At 53.0% G+C, this 9675-nt stretch overlaps 1 long non-coding RNA gene across 1 annotated transcript; it reads left to right on the top strand.

Annotated features, from left to right (window-relative positions):
* The first annotated feature begins 788 nt into the window (after nt 1–788).
* On the top strand, nt 789–2906 carry LOC110306427. Its single transcript, XR_002379266.1, has 3 exons — nt 789–1107; nt 1198–1379; nt 2058–2906. It is a non-coding gene; the product is annotated as an uncharacterized LOC110306427 (long non-coding RNA).
* The last annotated feature ends 6769 nt before the right edge of the window (nt 2907–9675 follow it).

Below are 9675 nucleotides of genomic sequence, written 5' to 3'. Positions count from 1 at the left end.
ACACAGGAAGCATCTGGGGAAACAAGATAAGCAGCATGCCGGGTGGTCACAGCAGCTGGGGGTGGGGTGGGGGCAGGGCAGGCCAGGCCGGCTGGGTCAGCAGCTCTCTCGTCCAGCTCCTACCCAGACCTACCCTACAGTTCACACCGAGCCAGGCTCCCCAGAAGTGTGTCATGGATGGTCTTCAGTTGGGGAAGGACTGGGGTTCATGGCATTTCTCTCTGCCAGGGTCTTAGATGAGTTGTGATTTTGGTAAATTATGATTGGGCAAGTCATCCCATCATGAGGTGGCACCAACAACAACATCGCCCACACACACTGGTGCCTAAAGGACTTTATCACTCGGCCACATCACCTCTATAACCAAAAAAATAACAAGGCACTTCAAAACCAATAAAGTGACAGTCCCCAAGCCCAGCGGGCTGCAGATGATATCTTATCAGGGCAGAGTTGAACTCCCAGTCGGGTCAGGGTCCAGAGGCTCCAGGCCACCAGCCTCACAAGGGTTGTGACCTTGGTGACCAGTCTCATGGGCCTCCAGGGAGGCTGCCTGGTGACTCAGCCTCTTCCTACAGCCCTGTAAATAGCCAGAGTCCATCCACACTGAGGCTGTGTGAAACTGCCTCCACCAGGAAGGGAAGTTTTAACTGGCCCAGAACTCCACAAAGCCCCAAAGCAGACACCACCACCAGTGGTGCTCAGTGAGGTCTTTCCTGAGGGCGGTCCCAGGCACGGCCCCGCCTACTAGCCGCCCAGGCCCCGCCTGCCAGCTCTAAACCACACACTGTGTCCTACTAAACTAGACAAGGCCCTCACTCAGCTATTCCCATCCAGCCATGGTGCTCAGGGTAGACCGCAGCCCGCACGGTGGACAGAGGGACAGAGGATGAACGGAGAAGCGCAGGGCTGGCTGCTGGAGACCTGGCAGATGCTTCCTATCCCTGCTGGCTGGTGACATCACCGCTGTGATGTCACACTCTGGCTTCCTGGGCTTTGGGAGTGCTGGTTCTGGTGATAACCACTTCCTGGTCCTGGCCAGGGTGACTCAGGACTTCCTTCTGCTCCCGGGGTCATCACTGAGCCTGGCTCTCCTGTATCCTCATCTAGGTGGGACTGGGGGAGGAGGGACTCATGGGTCCCTGCAAGCGGGATGAGCATGGCCAGGGCCAGGCTGTGGCATCTGCTTCTGCCTCCTAGGGAGATCTTCTTCCTGCAGAGTGTGGCCTCCACCGTCTGCCCAGCTCGGCTCCCCATTCTCTCGTGAAGGTAGGACAGGAACTGGGTTTCCTAACGAGTGACCAGGAAAACAGAATTTTCAAGGGGCGTGTCTGTTTAATGAGAGATCAGCCTGAATGGAACCCAACCCAGTGCCTTTCCAGGTAGGCAGGCCAAGGCCAGAGGAAGGAAAGCTGGGTCTCTGTTGGAGCAGGAGAGCAATATGGCTTAGGCTTGGGGAGAGAACACAGGTGCCACCGTAGCCAGCCACAGTGTCCATGAGCCCCCATCCTCCACCATGCTGGCCAAAAAGAAACAGTTGATGAACAGAAGGGAGCAAAGATGCCTCCAGCAGAATTGGGCAGGAAGAGACCAGAGCTGTCATTGCGCTCTCCATCCCCAGCAGGCTGAGCTCGCACTGTCATGGGGTGGAGGAGGCTCAAGCCGCCCTAATTAGGAGGTCAGTTAGACCCGGCTTTTCCTCACCTGCTGCTTCGAAAGCTAATTCTTTGTGCTTCCACAAGGCAGGCCCTACAGGGACAGAGGGGCTTACGAGGCACAGCCAGAGGGCTCAGGCTCTCAAAACCCAGGTCTGCCTTGCAGGGCCAGTTTTAGGCCTTTAGTCTGGGATGGACAGACAGCTAGCCATCCTCATGAATCGCCATGGTGCCCAGTCTGGATGGTCCATGCGGCCCAGAGCAGAGGAAAGGGGACTCAGCAGTGTTGAAGATGGCTACAGGAAAGTGCAGGCCCAGCCTCCTGTGGTGGGGAGTCCAGAGCTGCTCAGACTGACTGGAGTTCCTGTTGTTCGTGCACGCTTCCGGCTTCTTTTTCGGTTCTAGGTACAAGCTGTTGCCATGAAGCCTGGAGTTTTTCCGAGGTGCCAGAGGCAGCAGCGCAGTGCTCTTGGCTTCTCATCTAAACCTGTTCCTTTCTCAGAACAGAGCCTGCATGTGTGATTCCTTCATGGTCCCAGAGCGGGTCATCTTGCTTACAAGGTAGCCTTGGGGCACCACTGCTTGTCAGGGTTGAGCAGGAAGGCAGACCAGGATCCTCTGAGTCTTCCTCCTACTTCCAGCTGGTTGACTGACATTCCACCCGACCAGAAGGAACCAGAGGAGGAAGAAGGCCTGAGAAACTGGAGGGAGGCTGCTCAGGCGGTTCTATAGAATGTTCTAGAATACCTAGAAAAAAATGAAACACCCAACAGACTGAAGCAAGGAAATTACTGTCGGTAGTGAGCTCTTGGCCAGCATGGTCTACAAGGGTGTAACTCTGTATAGAAAAACCAACCAACCAACCACCAAGGCAGGAAAACTGGCTTGGCAGTTAAGGGCAAGTCCTGCTCTTGGAGAGGACCCAAGTTTAGTGCCCAGCACCTACACCGGGTGGTTCACTACCACCCGCATCTCTGGAGAACACAAAAACTACTTTTTCCTGTGTGGTTTTGTTGTTTGTTTACTTGTTCGAGACAGGGTCTCCGTGTAGCCCACCTGTCCTGGAATCCACTCTGTAGACCAAGCTGGCCTAGAACTCAGATTTGCCAGCCTCCTGAGTGCTGGCATGCGCCAGCACCGCCCAGCTTCGACAATTTCTTTTGACCTCCATAAATACTTAAGTCATGTGTGCACACACAAGAACACATGTGCTCTTGAACATACACACTCACACGCACCAATAAAAGTCTTAACAAGAAAAAAACATCCCTAGCACTAATTCTTAGGACCCGGACTTTGGGTTGGGGAGCCATGTTTGCATTGCAGCGGGGCTGGCCCTCACTTCCAGGCTGGGGAAGCAATCCAGCTGTTCCAGCTTCCCCTCAATGGGCCACAGCCAGGGTAGAAGGCAGTTAGACCTCCTTCATGCAGCATCATGGAAGCCAGCTCTGGAAACACCTACCCGGAGAAGGAGGGATCTTCAGCTCCAGGGGCCGCCTTAGGAAAGCAGGACGACTCGCCAGAGATCACACAGGATCTGCAGATAAATGTGTATTTCTCCTGAAACCGGGGAAAATAAACTCATTTTCTGAGGAAAATGTTTATAAATGTGTGATGTTGACATATTTGTCTTTCTGTTGTTACATAGCAGACTGGAAATCACAATGGAGACGCTCACACGTGTCGCTCGCTGACAGACTTTGCCAACCCCAAACCACCTGTTATCTAACCTAAGCGACTGGACGCTAACCAGTGTGTCTCCATCGCTCCCTATCCCTGTCTCCTTTACAGGAAAAATCACTTTGAGATAAACCATTGGGATTTGGGGGTGTGCCTGTTCTATTGACCTTCCTCCAAACTTAAATCCAAAACTGCAGGACACTGGCACATGAGTAGGTTTTATTTCAGGAAATGAGGTTCTGCTCCATTCTGTAAATGGAAAGTAAATCCAATTAAGATCTGGACACTTAAATTTGCTGTAACTTGGGCTGGCAAGATGGCTCAGCGGGTAAGAGCACTGATTGCCCTTCCAAAGGTCCTGAGTTCAAATCCCAGCAACCACATGGTGTCTCACAACCACCCACAATGAGATCTGATGCCACTCTTCTGGCAACAGAAGACAGCTACAGTGTACTTATTTATAATAATAAATAAATCTTTGGGTGGGAGTGAGCAGGGACTGAACGAGTAGAGTTGACCAGAGTGAGCAGAGGTCCTAAAATTCAATTCCCAACAACCACATGAAGGCTCATAACCAACTGTACAGCTACGGTGTACTCACATACATAAAATAAACAAATAAATCTTTTTTTAAAAAAAAACTTGCTGTAACTTTGCATTTTGACAACAGCAATGCAGGTGGCCCTGCCACCAGGGTGGTCCCTGGGCTCCTGGCCCACATAGGACCTAATTAATTGAAATTGGTGGGGTGGGCTGCCCTGCCAGGACATTGGAGCCACCTTGGTAGGAAGACTGGGATGGCTGGGAGCCACAAACAGAAGCCTTTAGTTACATGAGGGTTTCTCATCTCCACACCAGGCCCTCTCTGACTGTCAAAGACGAGCAGTTAGTGGTGGATAGGAACAGGAGCGCAGGAAGCAAGGGTGTAGGCAGGCGACCTCCATCCGCTGACATGCTGCCCCCGGAGAAGCCCACAGAGGACACTGTGACGGAGGCCGCTTTCAAGGCCAGCATCATCAGTCACAGAGTTGAGCACAGGAAGCCTCAAGGTACTCCTGGGAACCCTGTGGTGGGCTGGGGGACACCCAAGTGAGGTGGCCACTGGATCCCGACAGCTCTGTGGGGAGAGGAGAAGTTGGGAGTGAAGGACTGCTTGAGCCAAGGGGGAATTGGGGATATGTTATGACGTGGGCCCATGCTCACTGGCTTCTTCATTAGTCCCCTTCATGTCTCTGTGATAACGCGTCATCAGGCAAAGAAGATTCTAGAATGGTGGCACTGGATGCTGCATAGCTTCCGGGGAGCCCTGGCTCAGTTGTTCTGAATGTCAGCGTGCTACTCAAGGCCTTGGGGAAGGGGATGGGACTCAGAGACTGCCGTAGTATGAAGACATTCCGCAGGGGCTGACAGGCAACCTCTGACCCTCTGAATCTGGGAAAGAACCCCTTGGGCACCGTTGCGGGCAGGGGGGCAGGAAGATCCACAGAGGAAAAGCCTGAGTTGTGTGACTGGGGCTCCCAGCACCCTGATTGTTTCACCTGTCTCTGGGTTCTCATGTGTATGAGAAGACACAGCCTGGTGCCAACACTAAGAACAAGGCTCTGGGTGTGTCCCAGAAGGCTGTAAGCATGCACCGCGGGGTGAGAGGCTCTGTCCTGCCAGGCAAATGCCCTGCTCTAGTGGCCAGGACTGCCAACAGAGACAAGGACGTAAAAACTGAGCTCTGGAGGCTAACTAAGGCCCACCTAGCTGCAAGGCCTCTTTATTTCTGTTCAAGACCTGAGGTCACCCCCAAGTACCCAAGCAAAGTATCCAAGGGTAAGGGGTTCAACAAAAAGGGGTTAGTTGAGGAGGTATCCTGTCTGGCAGTGTCTCTCCTCTCTTCTCCTTCTTCTTCTTCTTCTTCTTCTTCTTCTTCTTCTTCTTCTTCTTCTTCTTCTTCTTCTTCTTCTTCTTCTTCTTCTTCTTCTTCTTCTTCTTCTTCTTCTTCTTCTTCTTCTTCTTCTTCTTCTCTCTGTGTCTGTCCATCTGTCTGTCTGTCATCTCCCAGTAATGCTCAGAGACTGGGTCCTGCAAGTGAGTATCTTTTAGGAATTAAGGCTTAAAGAGGAAAGAGCACCCTCAACTCCCCCAGCCCACAGTTGGTTCCAGGCCAGGCTAGACTTTCAACGCCAAACCTGCCCTCCCTCCGTGGGGACAGCCCTAGCTCTACTGCCTTGTGTCCCTAAGTTAACCACTCCCCTCTCTGGACCTCAGTTTTCCTATGTGTAGGCTGATGAATCAGAGGGAGGGGCTGGAGTGTGTCTGTGTACTCTAAGAAGCCTCTAAACAATTAGTTTATCTGAGTAGCTAATGAGCTACTGGTTTCAGGAGACAGAGACTTGGGTCAGGGCAGACCTGGTTTATACCTGCAAGGTCCAAGAACCACTGGATACTCCGGGAAGGCTTGACCAAGGCCGTGACAGCCTCCTGACAGCCTCCTGCTCACAAGTCACCTTCGAGCCCTTGTCCTCTCAGTCTGTCCTGTCCCTTTCTATGAAGCTGGCTACAACAGACTTGTCCTCAGTAATGCTTAGGCCAGCCATGCTCTGATAAGTGGTGCCTGAGGTCAGACTAGATCCTCTACTGCTGGTCCTCACAAGCCCACATGCAGGTGTTTGCAGGACCCTGGGGACCCCACCCAGCCCATTCTATCCTACCCCAGGATCCAGACATTACCATTTGGCATGCACTTCAAGTATGTAGGAGGAGCTTGGCTTGGGCTGGGCTGGGGATGGGAGGCTGCTCCCAGAACATCTGGAAACCATCACCTGCCTCTCCCATGCATATTGGAGATAACACAGCCTATTGGTTGGGAAGATGTGCATCTAAGCTGTGTTCTCAGCGGTGACTCTCAGGGAGGAGGCAGCGGTGCCTGCCTGCCCCCATCACCACCCCCACCCTGACACAGACACCACTCTCTGGAGGCCACACTCAGCCTGCTTTGGAGGGTGTGGGGTTGCAGAGTATGTGCTGGAATGCACCTCTGTGGTTTGTGTGAAAACAGCTGTTACATACCCAGCTCAATTTAAAACAAACCTTGTTTTCAGAGTACGTACTCACTAATGGATCAAGTGTGCTAGGATCTTAGGGAGGAAGCTGGAGGAGGTGGCCTACACCTGTGATCCTAACACTTGGAAGGTGGAGGCAGGAAGGCTGGAGGTTTAGGCCCTCTTTGTTTACACAGGGAATGCCAGGCCAGCCTTAGCTACACTCATATCAAAAAGGCACCGGAGCAAGAGAGACCAGCTGGGCAAGCACTGTGCCTGGGGAATGTGATTATGGCAGGGTGCAAAAAAAGGGGCTGGTCAGAAGGACTCAGAAGGCCTGCTGCCTAGGAAGCCATCTCTCCTGAACTCCATGCAGGCAGGCTCTGTCCCTCACAGGGCAGTGGGGCTGGGTTTCTTAGCAGGACCCAGAACGGGCCCAGGACTCCACAGGGTGGAGCTGGGATTCCAAACCCCTGGGTCCTCTACCTTAATCTTCCTCAGTTTCCCGAATTCTGTTAACAGCGAGCAGGCTCCATACGGGGCTGCGCCAGTCAGCAGTTCTGGTCGGCAATTCCTTCCACCAAGGCTTCATCATAGAAAGCCCAAGTTGGTTAGTTTCTGAGTGCATCTGGCCATTGCAGAGTATGGGGGGGGGCAGGTGGGGGGTGAGGGGTGGGTTCCTGGCAGGCCCCAAAGGTTGCATCGGTCTGAGCCTCACAAAATATCAGGAAACGAAGCTCAGTCACAGAGGGAGAGTCTGGGGCTACTGAGGAAAAACAGGCAGCAGCTGGCGGAGGCCCAGCTCCTCAGCCTCTTAGTATGGCTCCAGGTCTTTGCCTATTCCTGTCCCAGCACTATTGACTGAGCAGCCTGACCACCACTGACCAGCTAGCTCTGCCGGAGCGAGCCTGCTCTGCAGTGGAAACATTCAAACCCAAAAACACTTCGGGGAAGAATTAGCAGCAAGACCGTGAAGATGCACTCAAAGGTTCCCAAGGCTGTGGGGAAAGAACTGTGGGTGTCAGGGAAGGCGGCCAGAGGTCATAGATGTCTCAGTAGGGGAGTCAGTACTGAAGGTGAGTCACAGATGGAGCTCAAAGGCAGGGAGAATGGCAAGAAGGGACCCTGGGAACCTGGGGTGGAGGAAGAGGTTATAGAAAAAGCAGGAGAGCGAACGTTCCCCTTCCATGAGGGTCTCTTCCCCCACCCACCCCAATACAGCTCTAACAGCTGTAGTGGCTGGGCCTGACCCGGCTCTCCCAGGGAATGGGTGGCCTGATGGAGCTCTCCCAAGTAATGGGTGTGCTTTCAGCCAGCTACCTGGAAGGTCAGGGAAGGGGAAGGGTGATGGAAAGGGAGCAGGAGCTTTGGACACCTGTGGAGAGAACAAGGCGGAGCAAGAGGCTGAGGCCACCCCACCTGTAGACATGCGCACAGACAATGTGCTCCCTGACTGAAGCACCAAGGACGCCCCTCCTCCCCTTACTGCCTGGACCCAGCCTGGGCTGGGAGGCGGGGGGGGGGGGGGGGGGGGGGAAGGGGGGAACCACACAGCTTACAAGCTGGACCCCGGAACAGGGGGTGCAAGTCATCGACTTTCCCTGGCCCCAGGTAGATCTGCGTGAAGTGGGAGTGCCTCCAGGACACTCTGCCAAGCCCAGAAACCGCAGATGGGGGTGACACGTGGAGGATTTGAAAACACATCAGGCCGCTCTTAATGCTCAGCCAGCTTTTCGGCGTGTTTTCTAGAAGGCTTTTCACAGCCCCTAAAAGCTGGCTCCTTGGTTAGGTCCCAGGGAGCCCCAGACACCAAGAGGCCAGCACTGGGTAATGGACCCCTTTTATTTCAGCTTTATCAGCTAAAAGTGATTTTACACAAAATAATGTGTCAGAGATAATTGCTCCTGGGAACGGATCCCAGTGCAGCCGGCAACCAAAGGTAAACGTGCCGGTTAATGATTAAACCTCTGATGTCTCCCAAGGAACAGAGCGCTCTGGAGCGGCCCAGAAAGGAGACCCCTCCCCCAAGGTCCTGGCAGGGGCCCAGGTTGCCCTGCCTAACAGGAACTGGTTCCTGCCCAGTGGGAATAGGGGACAATCCTCCATCAAGGGAAAACCAAACACTGTCTAATTCCAGCACCCTTGATGAGGAAAAACAGGTTTCTCTTTGTCTTTTGTGGAACAGGTCGTGGCTGCCACCAGTTTGCACCTGCCTGAGGTCACGGCGAAGGTTCCGGAAGCAGAGAGACAGGTCCTACAGCTACCTTTTCCCCCTGCAGTAAAGGGCCTTCTCAAGAAAGGTCTCTGGGTGCAGAAAGAGCTTGAGACATAAAGAAACCTACAGCTGGTTACAGAAAACAGATGTGGAAGCTGGGTGTGGTGTGCACCTTAATCACACTCGGGAGAGGCGCAGCAGGAGTTCAAGGACGTCCATCACTGGCCACAGAAGGATATGGCCAGTGTTAGGTTACATGAGCCCCTGGAGAAAGGGGTGTGGGAAGAGAAGCAAGGGAGGAAAGGAAGGAGGAGACATGGGGGTGACATAAGTCATGGGAGGATGCCCCCCTACAATGTAGTCAAGAGCTTCCAGACAGAACGGTCTGGGCTTCTTTTCATACCAACTCTGCGGCTTGTTAACTGTTTGAGACAGGGTCTATATAACCCAGGTTGGTCTAGAACTCCCTGTGAGGCTGAGGATAGCCTTGAACTTCTGACCCTACTGTCTTTATCTCTCCAGTGCAGCAGTTAAAGTAGTGCCCTGCCCCCCATGCTACGAGTTGCTGTACTGGGTATCAAGCACAGGGCTTTGTGGATTCTAGGCAAGCATTCTACCAAAGGAACTACCTCCCAGCTCTCTCGAGTTTGGGTTGTTTTGTTTGTTTGTTTGTTTTTTTGTTTTTTTAATACTTGTCTTATATATTAGTGTGCATGTATGCTAAAGTGTATGTGTGTGCACCACATGTGTTCAGGAGTCCTCGGAGTTCAGAAGAGGCACGGATCCCCTAGAAATGGGGTTATAATGGCTGTAAGCCACCTCTGAGTGCTGGGGAACAGAGCCTGGGTCCTCTTGAGGAGCAGTAAGTACTCTTAACCATTTAGCTATCTCTCCAGCTCCTGTGGTTTTGCTTGGGACAGGTTCTCACTCTATAGCCAGGCTGGCCCGGACCTCACCAGAGAGCCAGTCAACTTTGGAACCCATGACAATCTTCTTATCTATGTCTCCTGAGTTCAGGGGTTTATAGGCATGAGCCACCATGTCAAAAACTTTGTCATAGGATGTCACTTAGCCTCAGTTTCCTCATCTCGAACATGGG

Source organism: Mus caroli, chromosome 12 (genome assembly GCF_900094665.2).
Source record: "Mus caroli chromosome 12, CAROLI_EIJ_v1.1, whole genome shotgun sequence".
Classification (NCBI taxonomy): Eukaryota; Metazoa; Chordata; class Mammalia; order Rodentia; family Muridae; genus Mus; species Mus caroli.
This window is presented reverse-complemented; position numbering and strand designations above follow the sequence as displayed.